The sequence below is a fragment of the Oryctolagus cuniculus genome, chromosome 7, assembly GCF_964237555.1.
Source record: "Oryctolagus cuniculus chromosome 7, mOryCun1.1, whole genome shotgun sequence".
NCBI lineage: Eukaryota > Metazoa > Chordata > Mammalia > Lagomorpha > Leporidae > Oryctolagus > Oryctolagus cuniculus.
This window is the reverse complement of record NC_091438.1, coordinates 35803830-35830273: the sequence shown is the minus strand read 5'-3', so window position 1 is coordinate 35830273 and position 26444 is coordinate 35803830.

Genomic DNA, 26444 nt, shown 5'->3' with positions numbered 1-26444 from the left:
CTGGGAGGCGTTTCAGCGAGAAACTCGCCATGGAAAATTTGCTGTAGTTCCCGAGTCTGACACGGGGAGGCGCTCTTAAGCCACTCACTCCGCTCTAGGCGGCTGAGCCGAAACTCAAGAGGCACCGATTTGGAAGTGCTGGCCTCTGGGCCAAAGCGTACGCGGTGCAGGCGCTCTGCGCCCTTGTCTTCTCCTAACTCCCAGAAAAGGCTGAATCATTCAACAGAGCGTTCGTTTTTTAAGTCTAGCCGAAACTATTATTTTTCAGGGTAGAAAGTAAGAAACATTAAAAAAAATACTTTTTTAAGAAAAGGTCAAAACCATGCTGGGTAATTTGTCTTCTTTGATGCTCAAATGAAATAGACTACTTTCTGTGTCAGTTTAAAAAAAAAAAAAAAAAAAAAAACATTGTTACTAGAGGATTCTGCCCGAAGCTTCGCATTCTGAGCCTCGGAAGCCATTTTGAAGTGAAACTCGTAAAAGGAGATCACAGAATGAAGGCACGTTTTCGGAACCCTAAGATGCGACTGGTGATGCGTGTCCTTAAAAATCTCACTTGGGGGAGAGGCTTGTGTGCTTTTTAAGGCACTGGGGACTTTCTTGCTATCATTTCAAACTTAGTGTGGCCTTTCAGTTGCCTCTTGATGATGCTTGTTTTCCATTTCCTAATTGGCCAGCGCTTACCTTTAATGGAAAGAATGGAAGCAAACAAGAGCCGAGTTGTTCTTCCTGCGCTCTGTTATCTGTCAAGATGACATGCTCCCTGGCTGTGTGTCCTGCTATTGATTGGATGAGCACCTCTCCCGGCTCAGAAACAGAGCCTCTGTGTCTCTCTCGGCTCTCCTCCTGGGCTGGCTGGCTCCAGGCTTGTGCCTTCCCAACACCTGACCTCACCGTCCCAGGCCATCCTGGTCGCAGACTCAGCCTTTGGAACACCCACATGTTCATTTCGGTTTGTTTCGTGCTGATCCACTTTTCCAATATTTTGAGAAACTTCCCACTCTTTTTATTTATGTTTTACATATTTATTTATTTATATTCATTTTTTTTCTTTTTTTTTTTGAAGACAGAGGCAGACAGAGATTTTTCCATTTGCTGATTCACTTCCCAAATGCCCTTAAGAGCTGGGGCTAGGCTGAACTGAAACCAGGAGACTGGAATGTAATCTGGATCTGCCCCCTGGTGACAGGGGCCCAAGCACTTGAGCTGTCACCTGCTGTCTCACAGGATGCTGGATTGGAAGCAAAGCAGTGAGAACTAGAACCCAGAGTCTCTGATGTGGGACATGGGTTTCCCAAGTGGCAACTTTAGCCACTCTATCAAATGCCCACCCCTTTCCCACTCTCTTTAGACATATCTGAGTTATGTACTTCTCTTTTCTGGACCAAAGTCTGCCTTCTTGAATGTTCAACTGTCTGTATACCTTATTTTGTGCAAATAGATTCCAGGAAGACAGATTTTCCCCAACATCTCTCTCTTTGTTGAAGATGGATTCTTGTATTTATTTCTTCTTCCAGTTCTTTTCTCTGTTTTCACACCTCAAATTTTCGTTTATGATAGCAATTTTCCTTCATGCTTCTGAGAGCCAAACTTGTGAGCCAGGACAAGAATAGATGAGATTTAGCCTAAAGAAACTGCTTAATAACACAAGTTTTTAGTAATGTGCTTAGGACATAGTTACTATTCATTAAATGAAAGATATTATTAGCTGAAATTTTCCAACCATTTTAGTTCAATATACTCCCCCCACCCTCCCCACAATATCTGCTTGATGCTAAACATTTTGTACCAGAGTAGGGAAACGTTAAAAAGCCACACTCTCATGCCTAGAGAAGCTGAAGACGAGGGATGGAGACAGGCGTCTGAATGTGAGCTTTCTAATGAGGAGCTGTTGGGACCAGTGCTGAGGGAAGATGAGAGCAACATCCGCCAGATCCTTCTGGAATAACGCCTGGCTCCTCTTCTTGTCGAAAACAGACTGGGCACTGTTTTAAACTCCCTACGAGTGCACACGTCGGCTTATTTAAGGCTCTTCAAGTGGTGGTCTGGAGTAACACAAGCTCATCCTCCTCCTCATGCCCCAGGGAAGGAAATGAGTGGCCTAGGGGTTAGGGAGCAGCCGGCTGAGAGAGGCTAAGGCAGGTGGAGCTGGGATCTGAACCCAGGAGGTCTGGATTACAGAGGCTTTCTCCACCACACTGCTGCTTCTGGGAGAGAGTGTGAAGGGGTACAAAGCAGGGAGGGCATTTGGGGTGGGGGTGGGGAGGACAGGGGGACAGGCTGTGCAAGAAATCATGGGGTGGGGCCAGTGCTGTGGCGAAATGGGTTAAAGCTCTGGCCTGCAGTGCCGGCACCCCATATGGCTACTGGTTCTAGTCCCGGCTGCTGCTCTTCCTATCCAGCTCTCTGCTGTGGCCTGGGAAAGCAATAGCAGATGGCTCAAGTCCTTGGGCCTCTGCACCTGTGTGGGAGACCCAGAAGAAGCTCCTGGCTCCTGGTTTCGGATCGGCGCAGCTCTGCCCATTGCAGCCATTTGGGGAGTGAATCGGCAGATGGAAGACCTCTCTCTCTCTCTCTCTCTCTCTCTCTGGCTCTGCCTTTCTCTGTAACTCTGTTTTTCAAATAAATAAAATAAATCTTTAAGAAAAAAAAAAAAGCGTGAGGTGTGCCATCTTCACAAAAGCCCTGGTAGGTGTGACAGCAGTCAGGACAGTCAGCGCAGGGCTGGAAGGAGCGTCAGGATTTCTCAGGCTGTTTCTTGTCTGAATTCTCTGTTTGGAGCTGACTTGAGGGGAGCGCCCGCTTGGGCATGGGGGCATGGAGGTGCCATGGCCCATTCGCTTCACACCAAGCCTTATATGGAGAAAAGGCTGAGTGTGTGGGGATGGGGAAGAACAGCGTTTGCTCACGTCAGGGCCCGGCCTGAGGGCTTCCGTGGCCTCCAGGCCGTCTCCTGGCCCTGTTATGTAAGGCCCGGGGGCTGTCTGTGGACGTGACTATAGCCAGTGCAGGTGGCGCTCTGTGTGACAGCCCTGCGTGTTCTGAAATCCCCTACCTGCTTGCAACAACAGCCCTAAGAGAGTGATTCCAGGAGCGTGTGTGGACGTGTTCCTCCTCGCACGCAGGTGGGCCAGAGCAGATAACAGAGCAGGGCGTGGGGTGATGGGAAAGGGCTCCTGCACCTTGTCCAGCACCTGCCTCCTGCCAGCAGCCCTGTGCCTGCACCGTGTTCCCATGGGAGTGGTGTCTCTCCCAAGCAGATGCTTCCTAAGTGTGTGATTTCAAGGCTGAGGCAGCCAGGCTGGGAGAGGCTGGCGTTCTTAACTAGATTCAGCTGCCTGCTCGGGCTCTAATGGGCTTTTAGAGTCCAGATGGTGGCTTCCTTGGCCGGCTCGCATCTGGTTGAGAATGCAGTGAAACACGTAGCTGGTGGGGGGCAGATGATGTCCCCTGGGGGGCTGGGAAGATGGGAGGGCTTAGGGAGTGTTTATGCCATACTGTATTCATCTGAGATATTTTTCTGGACTCCCAGTGGGCTGCCCTTCCCCCTGCCCTGCCCTTCTCCCCTCAGCCAAACTCAAACTAAACATCGGACTGCACTGCCTCTAGTGTTTTGCTGTGTTGGAAGCAGACACGACTTTCCTTAGGGAACACTTGCAAAACATCCAGTTAAACTTAGTCAACCACGTGCTCTGAGTCTGGCCAGCTGCGTGCTGACAGAGTGGACCTTTGTTCCCATACGCGGCCCCGAAGGTCTGATCAACTTCCTCTTGACTGGGCATTTTGAAAATCAGCAGGGCACTCACAGCCCATGGTGTGCAAGTCTCCTAACAACGTGGTGTGAGGAGTCCCTTTTTCATGTGTGTGTGTGGGTTTTTTTTTTTTTTTTTTTTCAGGAATGTGCCTGTTGTAGGGAGCCACACTTGAAGTTCAGAGTTGGGAGACTTCAGCCATCATCTAGTATTTCTATCTTGCCTGCCTTGCTTTGCAGGAGAGGAGCAGAGATACAGATGTGTAAAGTGACTTCCCCCACCAGCCACATGCTTATTAGAAGTCACGCTGAAACCAAAATCAAGCTTCCAGGTCATCAATTGGTAATTTTTTTACCCAAAGCACACCTGAACTTATATTTCCCCCTCCAGCTGCTGTGATAAACCGTGGTGGGCTCACCATGGTAATTGGCAGAGAGTGATAAAGCCAGGAACAATTTTGGGCATGCATTCATTCAGCAAACCAGTACTGAATCCTTATTATTGTAGGCTTCCTGGGCTCTGTGGCTTGGTTCTCTCTTTCCTTGGAAGCATCCAAGTCTCACTTCCTGCAGAATTAGCATCAGACATTTGTACTGCAGACACCTGTGTCTTGCTGCCTAATAGTGTTTGGAGTTGTCCCATTTCTAAGTTCCTGACTCCTGTTATTCTGTCTGCTAATGCCTATCCTCCTATTACCTGGGCTTCCTATAATTTAGAGTGTAATCTATACTGCTCATCTATATTCCTGATGGCTGCTCTGCTTCCTGCACTTGCCAGTGCTTTGTTTACATGTTCTAGTGTTTCCTTTTGGTTTTTCTTTTCACAGTCCAGGCTTCCTGCCTCCACATTCAACCTCATACTATTAAATCACCTGCTCATGCCATGACCCTTTGCTACATACACACTGCCACCTACTACACTGCTCTGAGCTCACCTAACTCCCAGGCCTGGCATCTCTTAGAATTTTCCATCCTGTTGTTTTCCAAGACAACAGAGTATATTTGATTCTTAAGCTTAAGGAATATAAAATTGGATTGTCAGTGGCTGAAATAGAGCATAGAGGAATGATTAGAAATGAACAACCAAGACCCATGTTGAGGCTGGGCAACCTGAAAGCTGAAGGTAAGTTGCTGAGATTTTGATTCTAAAACAATGGCATGAGTTAAGAGGCACTAAATATCAGTGAGAAAGTTACTGACTCATACCAAAGTCATTTAAACATTGCCCCAAAAGCATCATTGTTAGAACTAATGGTTAAAAACCAGGCGTTTGGTGCAGTGGTTGAGACGCACTGCACCTGGTGGCCTGAGTTCCAGTCCTGGCTCTGCTCCTTATTCTATCTTTTTGCTAATACTCTGAGAAGCTGCAGGTAACGTGTCAAATACTAGGGTCTCTGCCACCATTTGCGAGACTTGGATTGAGTTCCAGGCTCCTGGATTTGCTCTGGCCTAGCCTTGACTATTGCAGGCATTTGGTAATTGAACCAGCAGATGGAAGATCTTTCTGTCTCTATCTCTCAAATTTAAAAAAAAAGTTCATAGAAAATGGAATTAGAAGAGAAGTTAATTTTAATAAAAATAGGAGTAGCAAATTTATACTAAAATGTCTGCTGGGTTTGAACATAGTATCTCCCTTAGACTCAGGAAAGCAGCATGTGTCATTTAACCCATGATCAAAGCACAGTGCTCTTCCCTGGTCTGTTCTAACTAAATTTTTGTATCCATTCTTTGAAAGGTGAATGATTCTTTGAAATTTTCTCTGCAAGACTGAAGTGGTTACAGAACGGGGAGTTACCAGAGACCTGTGTAGGGTCAATTCTTAGCCTTGTGGTTCCCAAAGTTGTCTGCGCATTAGAATCACCTGTGCATTAGAATCACCTGGGTCTTATCAACCTCTTGATGCCCTGATCATATCCCTTACTAATTAAATATGAGTGCCCATAGGGGTGGGGATTGGGCATCAATTTACAAAAATATTGAGCTGCATCAGGATCACCCAGAGAGCTTGTTAAACCACACATAGCTCTGTCTCACCCCAGAGCCTCTAATTCAGTAGGTCTGGTTTGGATCCAGGAATTTGCATGTCTAATGAGTTTCTAACAAGTTTCTTGGTGATACTGATGCTGGTCTCAGGGAGGAGGGAATGTACTTTGGGGACCATTATGCTATCCTATAGATCAAACTCTTATACAATGAATTTCTGTCATCCTTATACCCTTTTATGTTGAATCTCTCCTGCATGAAAAAATGGGCACACTCCTTCCCTATCTGTGAGACAGTTACAAATACACATGCCCCTTAAAGGAAAAATGTTACAATCAAAAACTTAGAATTGAACTTTCCTGTCTTGTGGGCATTTTCCCGTAGAGGCAAGAGATCTGTCAAGCCAAGGTATCACAGACGGGTGTTTCTAACATCCAGTTTATAGCTCCCAAGATAGCAATGATGCATTTGTGCTAAGGAAAAATGCTTGGATTTTCTCAAACTAATGTATTATGCTTTCAAGAAATGCAATAAAGCTCTTTTTTGGAAGGATTTATGGCTGGGTTGTCCCTTGGTGGGAGCTGTTCTCCTCTCCCAAGAGTTTTTGGGGGGGGGAAATCTCCATCAGGCTCTAAGGGAAGTTTATTCCCCAACAATTACCCTGGAGATGCAGGGAAGGATTCCAGCTTGCCTGGACCTTGCTCCTTTTCTGTTTCTATTTTAGTATCACTTGTAAACAGACCAGATCAGACTGATGATATTCATCCTCCAATCACAGCCTGTGAGTGATAAGAATAATCAAGCCCAGAATTTATGGGAAAGGCCTGTGTTCTTTCTCTGATAGGCCACAGCTACATTCCCTAGGCCATTGCCCTTCAGGGGTTTAAACAAGGAGAGTCTCTGAAACCAAGCAACAGCTTAGTCAAGCTGACCATTCTGATCAATCTTGTCTTTATTGATTGGGACTTTTCAGGTATCAGTGGCCAGTGGCTCTTTCATGCTTATAAAAGCATATCATTATTTTATTTAACCATTTTGGACCTTAATCATTTGGGGCCAAGAAAGACAGAAATTGGGAAAGTAAGTGGCTGAGGAGGATGACAGTTCTCTGGGCTGTGCTCCTTCAAGGTTAATGATGAGTGGTTTGTCAGCTTGTTCTTGCTGTCCATGCCCTTGGAAGAAAGCAGAGGTTTGCATGGGAGCCACATGGAGTTCTGGAAAAGTAGGCAAATCGGTCTCAGTAGTGTAGGATGTACTCTGAGATTCACGAGGATGCTGCCATGTGGTCTAAGCCTTGCATCCAACATCTAGGAGGAACAAGGAAGTCGTTTGCTAGGTGAGCTGGGAACCTGACCTGACCTGACCCAGTGTAGTCCCAGGCAGTGGTGTATTTTCACTTCACAAGTAACTGTTGGTCCCCAGCTAGCACCATGCTCTTCAGTGCAGTTACAGCTGTGAACCCTGTATGGTCCCTGACCACCTGTGGCTCCGAGCCCCAATTATTTCCATGCTTACCTCTGTGCTCAAATTTCAAGAAAACTTCTTTAAACTAGTGGAGGAATCCTCTATTTGGGAAAAAAAAAAAACTACGTAATTTACCATATTGGAATGTACTCATTCTTTCCTTCCACAAATGCTTATTCTGCACCCAGCATATTGCAACACTGTGTTTGGTCCCAGAGCTGAACAAGATGTATTATCCTGCTGTTGTGGGAAGCCTGGTTTGACCCACAGGTGAAACTTATAACTACATCTTCCTTAGGATGGTTAACACTTCAGTTACTCCTGATGTGGACTTTGGGAACTTTCTTTTTAAAGTAGAGGCCACTAGCTAAAGGGACAACAAACCATTTAGGTCACCTAACCAGTGTTCCTACTGTTTCCTATGAGCAGTGTTCCCAATCCTCCAGTTACTATCTTCCTGTTTGAGTCACATGGCTGATTCCTGGGAAATAAAAAGGTGGCCAAAAGCTACATAAAAATAAAACAGTGAAATCAGCTGCTTGATCAAAATCCTCCATACAACATCATGAGAAGTTTTTGCCCCTGGATAACAAGTGATAATATTCAGTTCTTGGAGGGAGTGGGAACAAGTGAATTGGGAATGTTTATTCTGAGTCACAGTTCTTTCATAAAGGCACAGAATTTCTTAGAAAGCTGTATACCTGTCCCAATCTATCAGGGATGGGACTTTCTCTGACATTTTTAGATAGCGCTGTCCTATGTGAATAAGCACAAGAAGAACCGAAACACAGTTGTTGAAGCATTGGGGAAATGAGATGTTGTCTTGACTCATATTTACTTTCTAGAATATGATGTGGTGATTAGCTACCCAGGTTTCCTCCTAGACATATGGCCAAAGAAATTACCTGGACTATGACTACATTTATTTTCTACTTGGAAAAGTAGTATTCCCCCTATTCAATTTTTTCCTGAGGCTCTGCATAAATTATTGAATTACCAAGGGTCTTATCCTGGTATTTTTGCCCTCTCATTCATCAAAACCTCACTGAAGTCTATTTTCTCCATTGTTCACAGCTGTACAACAAAAACATACTGTCTTGGATTCTCAGATCTACTTACCACTATTATTATCATAATAGAGCATTGGGGCCGGTGCTGTGGCTCAATAGGCTAATCCTCCGCCTTGCGGCGCCGGCACACCGGGTTCTAGTCCTGGTCGGGGCACCGGATTCTGTCCCGGTTGCCCCTCTTCCAGGCCAGCTCTCTGCTGTGGCCAGGGAGTGCAGTGGAGGATGGCCCAAGTGCTTGGGCCCTGCACCCCATGGGAGACCAGGAGAAGCACCTGGCTCCTGCCTTCAGATCAGCGCGAGGCGCTGGCCACAGTGCGCCGACCGTGGCGGCCATTGGAGGGTGAACCAACGGAAAAGGAAGACCTTTCTCTCTGTCTCTCTCTCTCTCTCTCTCACTGTCCACTCTGCCTGTCAAAAAATAAATAAATAAAATAGAGCATTGGACAATAGAACCCTAAAGGGTCACTCTGAGGGATTTAATACTACTCAGAATAAATCCTCGTGAAATAATCATGATTTAATATTTGCATGGCATCTGTTATAGGGTAGCCAAAGATAGGATCCAAAGACTTAGACTTGTTGAGATCATGGGGCCTGGCCAAAGTGCTTTGGTAGAAATGGAATTGTTCCTAGGGCTGGTGCCTTGGCTCAGTTGGCTAATCCTCCGCCTGTGGTGCCGGCATCCTGTATGGGCGCCGGGTTCTAGTCCCGGTTGCTCCTCTTCCAGTCCAGCTCTCTGCTGTGGCCCGGGAGGGCAGTGGAGAATGGCCCGAGTGCTTGGGCCACTGCACCCGCATGGGCTCCTGCACCTGCATGGGAAACCGGGAAGAAGCACCTGGCTCCTGGCTTTGGATCAGCACAGTGCTGGCTGTAGCGGCCATTTGGGGAGTGAACCAACGGAAGGAAGACCTTTCTTGCTGTCTCTCTCTCTCTCTCACTGTCTCTCTACCTGTCCAAAAAAAAAAAAAAAAAAAAAAAAAAAAAAAAAAAAAAGAAAAAAAGAAATGGAGTTGTTCCTAATAGTAATTGGTGTTACCAAATGCAATCACTCTAACAAAGCATAAGGGCTCAGAGTATAATTTTCAGATCCAGTGAAAAATAGAAATGTGGGCCTTGGCCAGAGGTGTGGAAATCAGTCTCCCTTTCCATTGGTTCATAAACTCTGGAGGACAGGCAGATAATGAGGATCACAACCCCTTTCTAGAGGGCTGGGAGAGCTCCACTCTTTGCACCTCCACTCCTGACCCTTGCCAGTCATCCTTAGTCACTTGTTAAGTGCTCTCAGGGGCTGCCAGCCTGGGTGTGGCTGGCTGCCTGATGCTGTGCTGATCCAGGCACCCACCTGACTCTCTTCTCACCATGCCCAGGTCCTCTCCTTAGAGACAGGAGTTGTAATGTGATATGTGGATTTAGAATCCACTTTTCCATCCCAGGACAGTAAAATCAGATCTGCTTATTAAACACTTTACGTTTTATGAGGTATTTTTACACACATAATCTTATTTTATTCTTCCAAACATTGTGGGAAAGGTAAGGCAGGGTTACTATCAAGCCACACTTCTGTCATTTATGCTCTTCAACATTGGTCAAATCCACTTAACCTCTCTGAGAATTTGTTTCCCCAATTTTGTCTTTGCCTTACAGATCTATTCCATTTGTATTTTTTAAATGAAGGAAAAACTAAGTTTAGGGATCTCCGTTTTTATTTCAAGGATCCCTAAAACCTTGGAGTTCTACACTGGAGAAAGTTGCTGTGTTCTGTCCTATGGTGTCAATTCCTTAATGCTCCCAAAGGTTTTTCTTATTGCTCCTGTCTTACCTCTAAGGAAACACCATGGAACTGGTGCCAATTCTCTTGATGTTTCTGGATTGTGAGTGGTGAAACCAAGGGATGGGGGCGGGTTACAGTGGATTTTCTTATGAGATCTAAGTACTGCATGATAGAAGACTGGAGATAATTGAATATGCTTTTAAGTATGGGTTTATTGACCATATCAAATGTAGTTCTGCTTTCTCCAAGTCCAAAATTCAGGCTGTTTTTCTTCCTCATGCTTAATTACAAGTGTTTTTAATTAGATGAATTCCATTAATGGCCAATTAAGTTTCAATTTAGAGGTCATATACAAATACTGGCAGCCCCATCACAGCTTGGGCTCTCTGCAAAGTGACCCAGGTCTGGGCTTCCATCTGCTTAATGTTGCTTTGCCCATTAAGAGAAGTTAATGCTTCCCTAATTGTTTGTCTTGGGAGAGATGCCAAGTCCTACTCTCCCCTCAGGAACCTGCTCTTTCACAGCTGTTATTGAAACTCCTGGGCAGGGGAGGGAGGACAGTGAGGCAGGAGAAGAGGGGAAGTATGGGGTGCTAATAAGAGAGAAAGGACGTCTAGATGATTATTTCTTGGGGGGTTGTGTAGGGAGGCTGTGGTTTGAAGCTGGGAGTGACTCAGGTTATGGTCATGTGTCATACAGACAGTGATGGTTTGAGTTTCTCAAGGCTGTACCTGGAGGATGGAGGTGGTTTGCCTGGGATCAATATATATGCAGGTCAACCTAAAGGATTGGGAATTATTGGTGCCATTGAGCTTACTGTGTCACTATTCTCAAAACTTTGGGGGTTCTCCAAGATTTCTATGCATTTACAATGGGATAGACAATGTTAAAAGCACTTTAATTGTTTCATGCAGTTCTCACAATTTCACATAGTAGGCAATAATGTTCTATCTGTTATGGGAGAAATTGAGGCCTAGGGGGTTACACACTTTTGGGGAGAGTAGAAATGAGACATAGCAGCAGACTGCAGCTCTGTGAAACCCAGGACCATGATGAGCTCACTGTAGTACTGTGCCTGAATAACTGAAAACAAAAGCTGAGTCTTTTCATCTAAAGGAGTGAGATGAGATGTCTACATTGGCCTGCAGAGAACAGAGGAGCAAACATAGATGTTTATTTCAAGTGGTGAAGTCACACAGTGATGACCAAATTTATACATAAATATAGTATTGGAAGCATAGATCGCAGGAGGAAAGGAATATGAAAGAATATACAAGGACACTTGATGCAGCAGTTAAAACACCAATTAAGAAGCCCACCATCTATGTTGAAATTCCCAAGTTTGAGTCCTGGCCTCTCTTCTGATTTCAGCTTCCTGATAATATACATCTGAGAAACAGTAGGTGTTGGCTCAAGTAGTTGGGTCCATGTCCACCATGTGGGAGACCTAGACTGAGTTCGTGGCTCTCCATCCCTGCCCATTATGGATATTTGGTGAATGAACCAGCAGATGGGGCCTGTATGTCTGTCTATCTCTGCTTCTCAAATAAGTTAAAAAAAAAAAAACAAAAGGAAGAGGACAAAGGCATACACACAATCCTCTGTTACATGTAGAAGATTGTGGAGTAAGAAACTATAACAGCATTAAGCAATAGGAAGATATTTACTGAGAAAGAGAGTGAACATCACTATGAGATAGCTTTTCCTTTTTGACACCATCTAACTTCCTTGTGTAGGCTCTGCAGCCTCTCTGTGCTTTTGCACACATTAAGGTCACAGCAATCCTGTGAGGTGAGACTGCCATCCCCATCAGCCCAATGTTTTGCTTCGTGTCAGGTAGCTGTTAGAGGCAGAGTTGTCTCATTTCACTGCCCTGGGAAAAGAGGAGGTAATTTGTGAGACAGGGTGAAGGGAGGTACATGGGCAAAGGGAAAAATGACAAGGAATGATAGGGAGGAGTTTTGGTGAAAAATCAATGATAATTTAATCTAAACATGCAAGGATTTATAACAGGTACCAGAAAAGGGGGAAACATACTTTATATCTTGGTTTGACAATATCCTTGTTAGGTAACCTGATTATAAGCAAAATAGCCATTAATCCACATGTTGTGATCTCAAGGGTGTCCAAGTACTAGCATCAAAGAAAATCAAAATATAAAGGTCCTTAGATGTTGTTACTTCAACTCCCAAAGTGTGCAGTTGAAGAATAAAGCCCCAGGGCCAGCGTTGTGGTGCAGTGTTTAAGCTGTCAGCTGCCACATGGGCATCCTGTATGCGTACCAATGAGAGACCCGGCTGCTCCATTTCTGATCAGCCTCCCTGCTAATGCACCTGTAAAACAGTGGAAGATGAGCCCGTTGCCCACATGGGAGACCCAGATGGAGTTCCAGGCTCCTGGCATCAGTCCCGATCACTGTGGCCATTCAGGGAGTGAACCAGCAGATGGAAGTGCTCTCTCTCGCTCTCTCTCTCTCTCTCTCTCTCTCTCTCTGTAATTTTGACTTTCAAATAAATAAATCTAAAGAGAAAAGCTTAGTTTCCCCCGACCTCTGGTACTGAGGATGATTTAACCATATCCTTGTCAGCATAAAAGACAAAACCAACTTCTCTCTCATTCCCTTGGCTTTCCTTCTTCTACTCTTCCCTTTCCTCTGCTCCTGTAGCTAAGCTAAGGGGTAAATAATTTAAGCACCCAGTAGCACACAGTTTAAAATTTTACCATAAATTATAAATCCCTGCTGCTAGGTCTCTTGAAATTTCCTCAATGGGAAGAGGAAAAGAGGGAGAGAACTGTAGAGGCTAAACAGAGCGGGTGAAAGTGCGTGGAGACCAAAGGCTGTGGCCACCGCAGGCTTATATGCCCTTCTAAAATGTTTGCCATAGGTCTCACTCTTATTGTTAGATAAGATTTGCACGATTTAAACTAAATAATTGGTCACTGATGGAAACACAAGCTTATTTGAGTGTTTAGTTTTGTTTTTATTTATTAATCTTCACAATAAAATTTAATTATCTTCTATTTATAGACATGCTAGTTTCCTGTGCTATAAATAGGTAATTATAGGATGAAATTAAATGTTGAGCCACGAACTTGCTCATGTTATTACTGTGCAAACACAAAACATCACTACAATCCAATTTACAAGTAGTCTAATATGTTTCAGGGCATTAAAAGATGTCTCTGCTTTTGATAACTCTGAATGAGTATTTTTGCTTCTTCCACACTAAAAATGAGGTAGTCAAGACTTCAGAAGTTAATACTTTACTCAAGATAAAATCATAATTTTGTGCACAGAGCTAGATTTGTGGAATTAGACATTGGCATTTAAATCTTGGCTCTGCTGTTTACTTCCTAATTATGTAATCATGTTCATTTTCTTAATTTTTCTCTGAGCCTCAATCTCTTGTCTGTGAAATAAGAGTAATAACATCTCACAAGGTTGTGTGAATATCAAATAACATTATATATAATATACACAGTGATTGACATACAGAAAGCCTTTGATAAATGCTGTTTCCATTATCTTATGCCTTTCTCTCTTCTTCCCTTTTGTTTACAAAGGAAAATTCTGATCTCAGCTAAAGCTAAATGACGTGTTTAATAGGTCATAGAGAGAATCCACTCACCAGAAAGACCTGGAGACAGTCTTACTTTAATGACCCTCATCCATCCCGTGCTGGCACGCCTGTTATTATAGATGGAGAACCCACACCTTCTTGGTAAACAGTCACCCCCTCGATGAGATGCTCATCTTAAGATTTCAGCTGGAGCTGGATATAAGTGTCGGCCATGGACATCTTCAGAGTCACTGGGACAAACAGTGAGATGAACAGATACTTTTTCTTTTCCTTCCTCTCCTCTAGGCTTTCTTCTCCTATGATCTTTTACCTCCTGATTAACTCTGCAGATATATTAGTTTAGATAAGAACTTAGGCTTTCTCCTCAAGAGACAGAGAGGTTTGGGGAGCAGACAGCTTCTCTGAGTGACAGTTACCCAGGCCAACCAAGATGGCTACACGCGTAGAAATCATGGCAGCCAAGGAAGGACGGCAGGTAGGTCTTTTGTCCTGATTAGGGCTTTAGTCACTTAGGAAAGGAGCAATAATTGTCTTCTTTAGATTCTGGGTTCAATGATAAAAATTTGAGAATTTGGGATGAAAGTTCTTCCTCAAAATTAGAACAGTTGAGGGCTTGAAAATTTTATGTTTTTCTTTCATGAGCCTTGGGACATCCTCTGATGCAGACAGCGTTCCAGACAGGCATGTGGTAGGTCAAGGCTCTCAGCAACAAACCACGTGCCACTTTCTAAGCTGGCAAATATTAAAGGAAAATAAAATATTCCACTTGGGATTATCTGTAAGATCACTTTTTCTGAAAAAAAAAATAGATTTATGAGTATCATGATATACAGCCAATGTATGATGATTTTATATCACAATAAGGATCAGGAATCAAATGTATATATATCATATAAAATAGCAGTTATAACTAAAATAAATAAAACACAACATTAATAGGAATTATCTCTAATTTTTTGTTATTTTTCTCCTTATACTTTTCTGTATTTTCTAAATTTTCTACCAAAAAATGTATTTCTAGCTTACTTAGGAAATTTATGCAAAAATTGAGGATCTGATTCAATGAAATGCAAAATATTTTAGCAAGCATTTTCAAAAATACCCCTTATTCTTCCTGTGGAAAGTAAAATTGGAATGACAGATGGTATAAAGATTTAAACATCGAAAATGACTCATAAAGTTTCCAAAAGAAAGGATTAGTTGATAGTCTCAAAATGAACAAAGCCTTTAGGCAAGACAGAAGCCCAAAAGTGACATTGAAATATTTGGTAAGTTTGACTATGCAAGGACTTGCTTTAGCAGATCTGTTTGGTAAAAGTAAATAACTGACAAACTATCAAAATTCAAACTACAAAATAAGGAAAAATATTTGTAAAAACCATGACAGCCAAGTAGCAATCTTAATTTACCTAGGGATAATCTAAATCATTAAAAAAAAAAACAAAAACCTTACCCATTAGAAACACAGACAAATTGGACTTTTGCTTTTGGTAATAGCTGATCAACTATTCTGGTTTAGATCTCAAAATTTTCAAAATATTTGAACAAAGTCATAAAAATATTCCAAAGCATTTGATGGGAACACATGAAATGGTGGGGAACCCCATATTTGAGGCTCCCTTTCCCTTTGGGCAACTGGCGATATGGAGAAGGCAGCTGTGAAGTTGTTTGTGGTGAGAACAGCTGACAAGGAGAGGCTTGAGAGTAGCCTTATTTCAGATATCAGAGGTTCTGGAGGAAATTGTAAGTTCAGAGACTATGGAAGCACATGACTAATTTTAGGTATATTTGGTGCATTGGAGAAAGAGGACAAAAGACTGAGAATATGAGAATCACTGATCACCAATTTTAGGAAAGTGTGGAAGACCGAGGCCCTCTCTGTAATAGGAAAGACTGAGGATAAGATGCAGGACTTAATTATAAGGGCAGCAGAGGTCCAGAGAAATTGAATTCCCAGCCCTGAGGCTTCTGCTATAATAAGCGTCGATCACTGTCAGAAAGAAATAAGACCTTGTGACTTGAAATGGGGATATCCAAGTAAAAATACACTCAGTAATCTCAAATATCCAGATTCACATGAACCCTGTGGACCTACAGAGGTTGCTCAGCCTTCTCTGTTAAAGTCAATGCTTTGTTGGAAGGCAATCCAGACGCCTCTGCCTTGAAAGATAACATGCACCCACTCTCAGTGTCCATACCTGTGTTCCCTTCTAGTGAATCAACAGCTATAGCAAATCCCAATGTAGATTTGCCTGGGAAATGATGGGCTTGCTAAAGGAGGAAGAAAATTATGCACCAGTGGAGCTGCAGGACCTAGTCATGTCCAGCGGGAGCTATGGAAGACCAGGGACCCAGAATCTAAAGTTGGATGAAAGAGCGTGTTTCATTAAATAAAGATTTTCTCTTATTTTTAAATAAGTTTTAATTGATCTTCATTTTTTGAAGAGTAAAGACACACAGAGAGATAGAGAGACAGACATTGACCTTTTGTTTGCTGATTCACTACCCAAATGCATGAAAAGGCCAGAACTGGGCAATTCAAACTCAGAGGCCTGAAACTCAATCCAGGTCTCCCACATGGGCATCAGAGACCAAAGTACTTGAGCTATCACCTGCTTCCTCCCAGGGTGTAAATTAGCAGGATACCAGAATCAAAGAGGAGTCAGAACTTGAACCCAAACACTCCAACATGCAGTGTTGGTGTCCCAAGTGGTGTCTTAACTGCTGGACAAAATGCCCACCCAAGGGGGTTTTCTTCTGTGATATAGTATTCAACACCTTGGCAAGGACTCTGGGAGATAGATCTAAATCATTATAGTGACTTTTGGAAGCTTGGAAAATGTGACAGGCTGTACATACTGAATGAAGTAGTTCTGCCAGAACTGTTTTGAAAAATGATAAAGAAGGGATAAAAGACACAGTGAAATGGGCATGCTGGAAAGACCTATGGGCTGAATATGTTGTGGGTCAGGGCCAAGTCCAGATTATTCAGTTTTCAAAATGATACAGAATGCATTGTTAAATGAGGTACAGGCGTCACTGAGAAGTTTAGTGATGGCTTGTCTGCTGAGCCAAGGTCAATGCAGAAGATGTTGCTATAGAATGAGGACCCCTAATGCAATAAGGATGGCATTATCATACTGCATAGCAGTACTATACCATCAGAAGCAAGGTGAGCTTGCTTATGGCCATTATTGACAAGGTCAGATGAGCAGATGAATAGAAATGTGTTCCTCGAGCAATATATTTGGCAAAAGCACAAAAAACTGTTTAGTTTATATAACCAAATTAATTATGTTTGATCAGAAGACTGATGGGGCTTGCTCCAATTAAGTTTATAATCCCTTCCCAGTTTCTAGGCCTTTTTCAGACTTGAAACCTAACGACTCAAAAAGTATGCTTTGCAAGAAGCACCTTGCAAAGATGGTGAAGGTATTCAGCAATGATTCCCCCAGATCTGTCCTCATACTTGCCCCCACCACCAAGGGACCTGTGGCCATCTACTTGAGTAGTCATACACCAAGAGAAATGCCAAGACATTTATAGAAGTTTGAGCACAGAATCTGAACAGAGATACATACGCAGGAACAGGAAGTGGCTTTATGCCCCAGCCCCATTCGACTGGACACATGAAAACCTCATAGTAAATGGAATCATGGCTCATGTCTGTCTCATAGTGGGTCCTCTGAATCCATGAACCCACCTGACAGTATTTATCTGGTCTCCAAATATATAATAAGAATGGACATATTTGTAGCATGCAGAACTCTCGTACCTGTTTATTAACCTGTGGGGTAACAGCTAACATGGTAAGGATGGATGAAGGTTATATGAAAGCGTCTGAAATTCCTTCAATCCCACTCACTCCTGGTCAAGACAGTATAACGAAACTGTATTGTATTCCAGGAGGGATGGCCAAGCTGAGTATTCCTCTAAGATATAAAGAGTTCGTGGGTGGTGGTATCTCTTATATCACCAGTTAATTAATCTATCTGCTCTCTGATGGATCCAAATAGGTCACAGTAGAATTCCTCCAACTGAGCTTAATTGCATCTGCTCTGCTGGAGCAGATTAACACAACTTCAGGTACACTACCTGTTGCCATTGATCTGACAAATGTATTCCCTTCATCTCGATTAGAAAGTAGAATCAGAAACCATTAATAGTCACCCACAGTAGAAAATAGTATATATTCATGATCTTGTTTCAAGGTCATGTTAGCTGTACTCCCCTCAGATATAACACAGCCCAAATGGATCTGGAGTTCATAGTATTAATGCCATTTTGTGAATCATATTGGGCCAACAAGAAGTGGAAAGTATGACAAGGGCCTTGGTGATAATGTGCTCCAGAATGAGGGATGCAGGAAATTCGGGTCTGCCCTAATTGGGAAGTTTCTCCAGGAGTCAAGGGGCCTGGGCATGGTAAGATGGCCTCTCCAGGGGAAGGGCAAAATTGCATCTTACATCTTCCAAGCAAGTACTACACTTGGAAACCGCTTCACGTTGGAAGTAGCATATGCCATCCTTGAGGATGGTGCCATGCCCTGTTTACCAAGTGAAAGGGGAGATGGTCAGCTTTGAGTGGAGCCCTAAGCAGGAAAAGGCTCTGCACAAATCCTGGATGCAAGATCAAGCAGCCCTCCCACTGGGCTGTGTGATCTGATGAGCTCTGTAGTGCTTGAAGTATCTGTGGTTGAAAAACATGCAGTGTGTGAAGTTTAAATCAACCTTCAATAGGAGAATCATGACATAGACCCTCAGGGTTTAGACAAACAGTGAAGCCATTTGCAGCAAAGAATTAGACACCATTTTAAATGTAGCTCTTCAGGCTCTTGGACCTGGGGAAAGATGGAACATCTGACCATGAGATGTCAAGTGATCATGAAGACAGAATGGGGTTTTGTCAGACCTACTGAATCATAAGGTTGGATGAATTAAAGAGCAATCCGTTTTTGAATGTAAGTGATACATCCGCAGTTGCACATCAGTAAAGACAGAGGGCACAAGTGGGCTGCTTCAGAGAGTAGACTGCCACACCCCCTGCTGCTGTTGCACTGTTCATCTTCCTCAGCTCGCGCTTATGAACACTTTGAAGGAAAGGAGTGGTTTATTTTCAGTTGGCAGACGATAATAAAGGAAGAGCTTGATTCATGAATGTTGTACTGTACTGAACACACACACACACACACACAAGGACTTCAACAACTTCATGGAAAATAGAATTAAAAGGTAACTTTGAAATCCATGCAAAAAATTTGAAATATATAATAATTTTAATACACATTTTCTTTGAACTTTCTGCATATATATATATGTATATATATTTGTGTGTGTATGAACATGTAAATTTAACTTGTGTAAGGGTCTTTGTAGATGTAATTAACGATGTCAAGATGAGATCATATAGGATTATCCTTGTGGGTTTTAAATCCAAAGACATGTGTCCCTATAAGAGACGAAGGAGGAGAAGACAGAGACCTCAGGTGAGAAGGCAGTTGGAAGAGGGACGCAGATATTGGAATGATAAACCCACAAAGGAATGCCAAGGATGGTTAGCAGCTACCAGATGCGACAGAGAGAGATATGGAAGGGATTCTCCCTCAGAACCTCCAAAGGAACCCCTGATGACATCTTGTTATTTGATTTTTGGACTCCAAATTTGTGAGAGCATAATTTTCCATTTTCCTAAACCACTGAGCTTGTGGTAATTTGTCATGGCAGTCATAGACAGGACACTGATACAGATGAGTGAGCTCAGTGGTTTGGATATGGTTCAAGCTTCATGCATTGGGAGTTGTGGTATTGTCGACGTGGTGCAACCTTTAAGAGGTGAGGCCTAGGGGAAGGGGATTAGGGCATTGGAGTGCTGCCCTTGGAGGGGCTATGTGTAGTTCTCATGGGAGTCTGGCTAGTTCACACAAAAGTGAGCAGACCCCCTGAACTTCTCCTTCTTCCTGTTTCCCATGTAATTGATCTCACACACCCATCCACCATGTTGTATTGTAGTCAGGGCCCTCATCAGAGACTGAACTGATGGAGTTACTTGAGGTTGGACTTCTACCTTCCACAATTGTGAGCCAAATCAATCTCTTTCTTTACACACTATCTAATCTCAGGTATTTTATTAGAGCAACAGAAAATGTTCTATCACACTTAGTATGGGGTATAAGCAGAAAATTGAGTGTGGCTATATAGTAGTAGAATGGCCCTGAAAGTTTAATGGGAAAAATTCCTCTAAGGGGACAGAGCTTCAGACGATGCACCTGATTACCCCATTTGTGTCAGAAAAGTGGCCCATAGTAAGACTGAAAAAAACTCTGAGCAGTGGAATATGACTTGGTTTGTTGGTCATGCTTGTCCAAGTGCTTGCTTGTGCTGTCTGGTCTGGATTGGAAGGCAAAAAAGAAGAATGGGAGTGATGAAGTCCTTAGTAGAAGCATGTGAATAGGTAATTAAGCAAGAATAAGTGTTTTTTTTTTTTTACTGCTGTTGTAATAAATAATCATAAACTTATTGGTTCAAAACAACGTAAATACATTGTGCTACAGTTCTGAGTGGTCAGAAGTCTAAGGTGGGCCCTAGGTGCTAAAGTTAATGTAGTAGCAGGTGTGTGTTCCTTCTGGAGGCCTAGAGGCTGTGTGCATTCTTTGACTCTTGAGTCCCTTCTTGTATCTCCAAAGCCAGCAATGGCTGGTCCAGCCTTTCTCACACTGCGTCCCCCTCATACTGACAGTTTTCTCAATCTTCTGCATTTAGAGTGGTTTCCATAACATTGGGCCTGCCTGAATAATCAGGATACTCTTTCTATTTTAAATTCAGCAGACAGGCGAGCTTAGTTCCATCTGTACAACTTTAATTCTTCTTTGCATGTAGCCTACTACATTCAAATTCCCAGGATTACGGTTTAAACATCTTTTGGGGGGTCATTACCGCACCTATACAAAAACACGAAGTTTGGAGATCTTTGTATCGAATGATACCTCTACTAAGGAGTATCCACAACAGAAGAGATTTTAAACAACCAAGGAAACAGGTGGCTTGGATGATTGATGCCAGCTGGGCAATTAGTTTCTCAGTTCTGGCAAAATAGGCTCATGAGCAGTCTCAGTGGCATAGACGGAGGCCATCTATCAGCCCAACAGATCTATCTGTTGCTGTGCTTTAATGTCCGAAGTTTGTGTCACAGAGACCAAAGCTGAGTCCCTGATTTGACACCATCCCTTCAGGTAACCCACCGGTCACTCAGTGGCAAGTGCATTACAATAGACTGCATCTTCTCCCAGCCTCCACCTCAATGTGCTTCCTGCCTGTGCCACGTCTTGCCCTTCTCTCCATTAGCTGACCCAGTTTCTGCACATCTTTCAATATTCCCCTAGTTTTGATGGCTACTATATGTTCTCAGGGAGGTGGTGAGGTGTAGCTGAAAACACTTGAGACTTGTTCAAGACCTTAACTCTATGTATGAATAGTTTTGGAACAAATTAATTAATCGCAATGAAAATAATTGATCAAAAAACCTAGTATGAACCTGACACTGGCCACACATTCATCACTCATTTCCTCTGAAAGTTTGACAGAGATGTGGAAGGGTTTAAAAAATTTACCCAATTACACAGCTGGGCAATGACAGAGTTGGAGTTCCAACTTGGATTGTCCTGCATCCCAAACCCACCCCAGATCATGGAGCTAAAACCCTTGTGCCTCACAGTCTCCAGTTGTAAAATGTGAATAACATTACGCTTGTGGGATGTGAAGAAAGATGAAATGAAATATGTGAAAGTGCCTTGTAATTTATAATGAACTCTGGCAATAATAATAGCCCGCATTTATTGAGTGCATATTATCTGTCTTGTGCTGTGCTAAAAACAATATTAGCTCATTTCATCCCATGAAGTGAGACTACTATTATACCTATTTTATAGTTGAGGGGACTGAGGTATTGAAAGGATCAACATTGTTCTAGTTGATGGAACCAGGCTGTATACTTAAATAACTTAGTTCACCTGCCATGCCACAGTTGCTGGCATTCTATATGGGCACTGGTTCAAGTCCAGGCTGCTCTACTTCCAGGCCAAATCCCTGTTAATGCATCTGGGAAAGCAGCAGGGATGACCAATGTGCTTGGGCCCCTGACACTGATGTGGTACACCTGGGTGATGCTCCAGGCTCCTGGCTTTGGCCTGGCCCAGCCCCAGCTGTTATGACCATTTCGGGCAAATGAACTAGCGATGGAAGATCTTTCCTCTCTCTTTCTCCCTCCTTTTCCCTCTGCCCTGTCCTGTTATGTATTTAAAACACTATTTAAATCAATCAAAATTCATAGCACATTATTCCTGAGTGATAGACATTCCCTTTTTTAAGTAAGGAAACCAATCATGTTGGGTTACAGACCTACCTTACTGCAGCATAACCTCTTCTTAACTATACCAAATGGAATAGGTTGCTGCCTGTGACCCTGGAACCACATATGAGTACCTGTTCGAGCCCAGGTTGCTCCACTTCCAATCCAGCTTCCTGCTAATGTGCCTGGGAAAGCAGCACAGGATGACCCAAGAGCTTGGGCCCCTGCCACCCATGTGGGAGACCCAGATGAAGCTCCTGGATCCTGTGACCATTGGGTGAGTTAACCAGCAGATGGAAAATCAGTTCCCCCCTTCCCCCTTCCCTTCCTTCCTCACTCTCCCTCTTTTCTCTCTGAAACACTTTCAAATAAAGAAAGTAATTAAAAATATTATAGCAGCAATGACTCTTTTACCAAATAGGGTCACATTCTAAAGTACCAGACTTTAGGACTACAGCACTTGAATTGAGGGTGGAGAGGAGGGTATAATTCAACCCATAACTGAGCTTATCAGCAGAAAAGTTTCAGAATAACCTGTTCTTTTGTTACCCACAAAATGCAAATATTTTTAGCAGACTATGGTAACAAAATGCCTCCCTGATTTGTGCCTTTAGAAATTCAGGGTCTGCTTAGGCTTTTCGCTTTTGGCATTGTCAATGCCAAAGGCCATATTAGCAGGTCTGGTGCCTGGAGCTGCACAGCTGATGGGAAGGCTGTGTACATATTGTATGCTCTAAGGCGTAAATGTGATTGACGTGTTTTTAATCACGTCTGCTTTATTGCTGTTTGCTCTGGTCAACACTTTGGCTAAATTAAGTTCACCCTTTACATAATGCCTCATTATGTAAACCTAGAGAAAGCTTTTTAGATGGGTCTTCCTGCCATTTTATGGGCCTGAGGGAAAGGGGACTGGGCCCAGAGTTTGGAACCTGTGGGCCTGGGCAAGACATTCCCGTTCTTTGGCTTCAGAATCCCTATTCCATTTCTTTGCTGGGACACGCACACATGTGCGTGTGTGCATGTATGTGTGTGTGCTCCTCTAATCCTTCCAATCTGCCCTGATCCTGCTGTTGCTCACATGTCAGAGTTCCCTGCTTCTAGTCTCCTCCCCTCTTCAATCAATCTGTCCCAGTCAATTTTTATGAATTAGCATATCCTCCTTTTTTTTGGAATCTTGCACCCAGAAGGCTGAACACATCCTAAGGTATGGCAAACTGTCATCACTCGTGAGACAAGGACTCTCACTTGCCTGGTTCATTCATTTCCTTTTAGGTGAGTTCCCCTTTCCCTCTGCCCTGTCCTGTTACGTATGTTGTGTAGTTAGATGTTTAGGTGTTTACATGTAGTTAATTTCCCAAGTATTGATACTTCAGACTCTTAACATTCATTTTTAGAGATATTCTTTGGTTAGCTAGCATAAAATGACATTTTTTCTCTACCAGATTCAGAAATCTGAGATGTTGGTGACTCCATTTTGTTTTCCAGAGGAGACAGAAGGGACTTGCCCAATGTCTCAGCCCATGGGGGCAGAGAAGGAGCTGGAACCCAAATTTTCTGTCATCTATACCCCAGGGTTCTCTCTACTGCCCTTTATCACCATACAGCTTTGGGCTTTTTAATTCAAAGAATTTCTTGTATTTTGTGAGGAGGAGCAGTTCTCAAGAACAAGGAATCTATGTAAGGGAAGGAACAGGGAGCCTGCGTTAAGGGGAAGGGGAGGAAAAGGGGAAGGAATGGGCTTCACAGAAGATTCCCAGCGAAGCTCTACCAGCTCCCAAGTCAGATGCAGTTTATTAACTACAGGTCAGGCCTTAGACCAGAGGCTGTTAATGCAGTAAGATACATCCCTATCTTGTCTTAGAGATGTAAATTGTACAAAGAATCAAATGGTGTATCAAGGGTGATAATGGGTGGAAATCACAAGATATCTTGGGAACCAAAAAGCTGAGGAAGTTGAGCCTTGCTGGAAAGAGTTCAGAGTTTTTATTCCTAAAACAAATGATTAGAAGGTGAATAGGTGGTCTAATCCAAGGGGAGCATTTGCTGCAAGTTCAAAGGTGTAGTAGAAATATCCCAACATATTTGGGGAATTCCAAGTGTTTGTGGCTGATGGTAACAAAGAGTTTGTCACCTCTTTCTTCTCAACTTGGCTTGTCATCTCGGTAATAGGAAGTAAGTAGGCTCTGAAGCCCAGTGTCCCAGCTTTGGTCTGAAGTTGTAACTTCTGCTGAGCCTCAGTCCAGAAGAAAGGGCTGACTCTAAAGGATATTTGGGATTCTTATTTTGGGGTCAATTTTTAACCTGTATCACCAAGAATCTCCATCCAATTAATGATGGCTGTGTAGGTCATAAACTCTATGATATCAGGCTGAGACCCTAATAATGCCACCATTGAATCAGCTTTCTTGGTTCATTAAGACTAGGAAGGGCATAGCTTTGGGCTCCATTTTTCATTGGCACAGCTACCTTATTGTCAGTTTACATGATTCTAGACCAACCGTAAACCTAGAATAGTAAATCTATGATCAGTGAGTGCCAGAGCTGCCAGGCTGTGGTTTCAACATGAGCAATCTCTCATTCTACTGAGCTAGTTGCCACTCTACTTTGTTGCTCTGTGCATTTTGAGTAACTTGAGCTGGACTCTACTGCTTAGGGGACAGATGTCTGGAGGGTTACTGTTGGGGGACTGCTTCCCCACTCCAGCAAGATACCCACATGCCTTCTGTGTCAGCCAATGAGCATCACTGCCTTTGCTTCTCCTTTTCTCTTATTTCAGGAACTCCTTTTCTTTTCTTTTTTTTTTTATTTGACAGATAGAGTTAGACAGTGAGAGAGAGAGACAGAGAGAAAGGTCTTCCTTCCATTGGTTCACCCCCCAAATGGCTGCTATGGCTGGAGCTATGCCGATCCGAAGCCAGGAGCCAGGTGCTTCCTCTTGGTCTCCCATATGGGCGCAGGGGCCCAAGCACTTGGGCCATCCTCCACTGCCCTCCCGGGCCACAGCAGAGAGCTGGACTGGAAGAGGAGCAACCAGGACTAGAACCCGGTGCCCATATAGGATTCCTGTGCCCCAGGTGGAGGATTAACCTAGTGCACCACGGCACCAGCCCTTCAGGAACTCCTTTTCATTGTTTTCTCACTAAGGGGATAATTCCACTTGCAATCATACCCAGATTGTCTTGTGTGACTGTGGCACACTGTATTTTTATCTTGGGCCAGATACAATATTTCATCATATCCCTCCAAACAGTCTTAGCCCCAAAACACTTCACTATAAAATGGGTCTTCAACCATGGACTTACTGAGAACACACAAGGGTGTTGTAAAGACTATTCAATTGTGCACCACACAGCAGAGTTTCTTAACATTCTTCTTAGACATCAATTTTCACTCCTCAATTCATTTATGGATAATAGCTGTCACATTTCAATGTTTGCTTTCTCCACAGCCTCCAATCCATTGGGATGAGAATGTTTGCTTACAGATGCCCAGAGTACAGCAGAATCCAACCCAACAAGCCAGTGCACCCTTTAGCAGCACTTCCTGGAGATCTCATCCTCAGAACTATCAAGTTACCGATATATTCATCACCCTGTGAGTTATTATGGATGGGTGGATAATGTGCTTCTAAGAAAATAAGATGGAAAAAAGTCTCAGCTTTATCCTGGAATTCAAGCTACCATTTTCCGTTCTTAGAGCCACCACACTATGTTTATAGATTTTAAAGACACTGAATCATCCAGCAAATATTTATTGAAAGCCTGCTGTGTGTCAAACTCTTGATAAGATTTGGAACATATACCATGTTAAGTGTCTTTTAGGAACTTACCTTCTGATGAGGGAGAGAGTAATAAACAATAAACAAGTAACAAATAAATAATGTAATGAGGAATTGTGATAAGCTCTATGCTGGAAATAAATATAATACTAAAATACTTACTATCAGTTTCTGTGTGCCAGGCCACATGCTATGTACTTTACCCATTACTATGGTCTTCTAAATGTTTGTGTTCCCTATAAAGCTTTTTTTTTTTTAAGATTTAGCTATTTATTTGAAAGGCAGAGTCACAGAGAGGCAGAGGCAGAGAGAGAGAGAGAGAAAGAGAGAAAGGTCTTCCTACTGCTGGTTCACTCCCAGATGGACACAATGGCTGGAGCTGTGCCGATCCAAAACCGGGAGCCAGTAGCTTCTTCCAGGTGCTGGGACCCAAAGACTTGGGTCATCTTCTACTGCTTTCCCAAGCCATAGCAGAGAGCTGGATCAGAAGTGGAGCAGCCAGCACTTGAGCTAGTGCCCATATGGGATGCTCACACTGCAAGTGCCACAGTGCTGGCCCTCAAAGTTTTTATATTGAACTATAGCCCCTATGTGATAGTTACATGAGAAGAGGCTTTTGGGGGGTGATTGGGTCATGAGGATGGGGTTCTCATGAATGGGATTAGGGTTCTTTTTTTAAAAAATATTTATTTTATTTATTTAA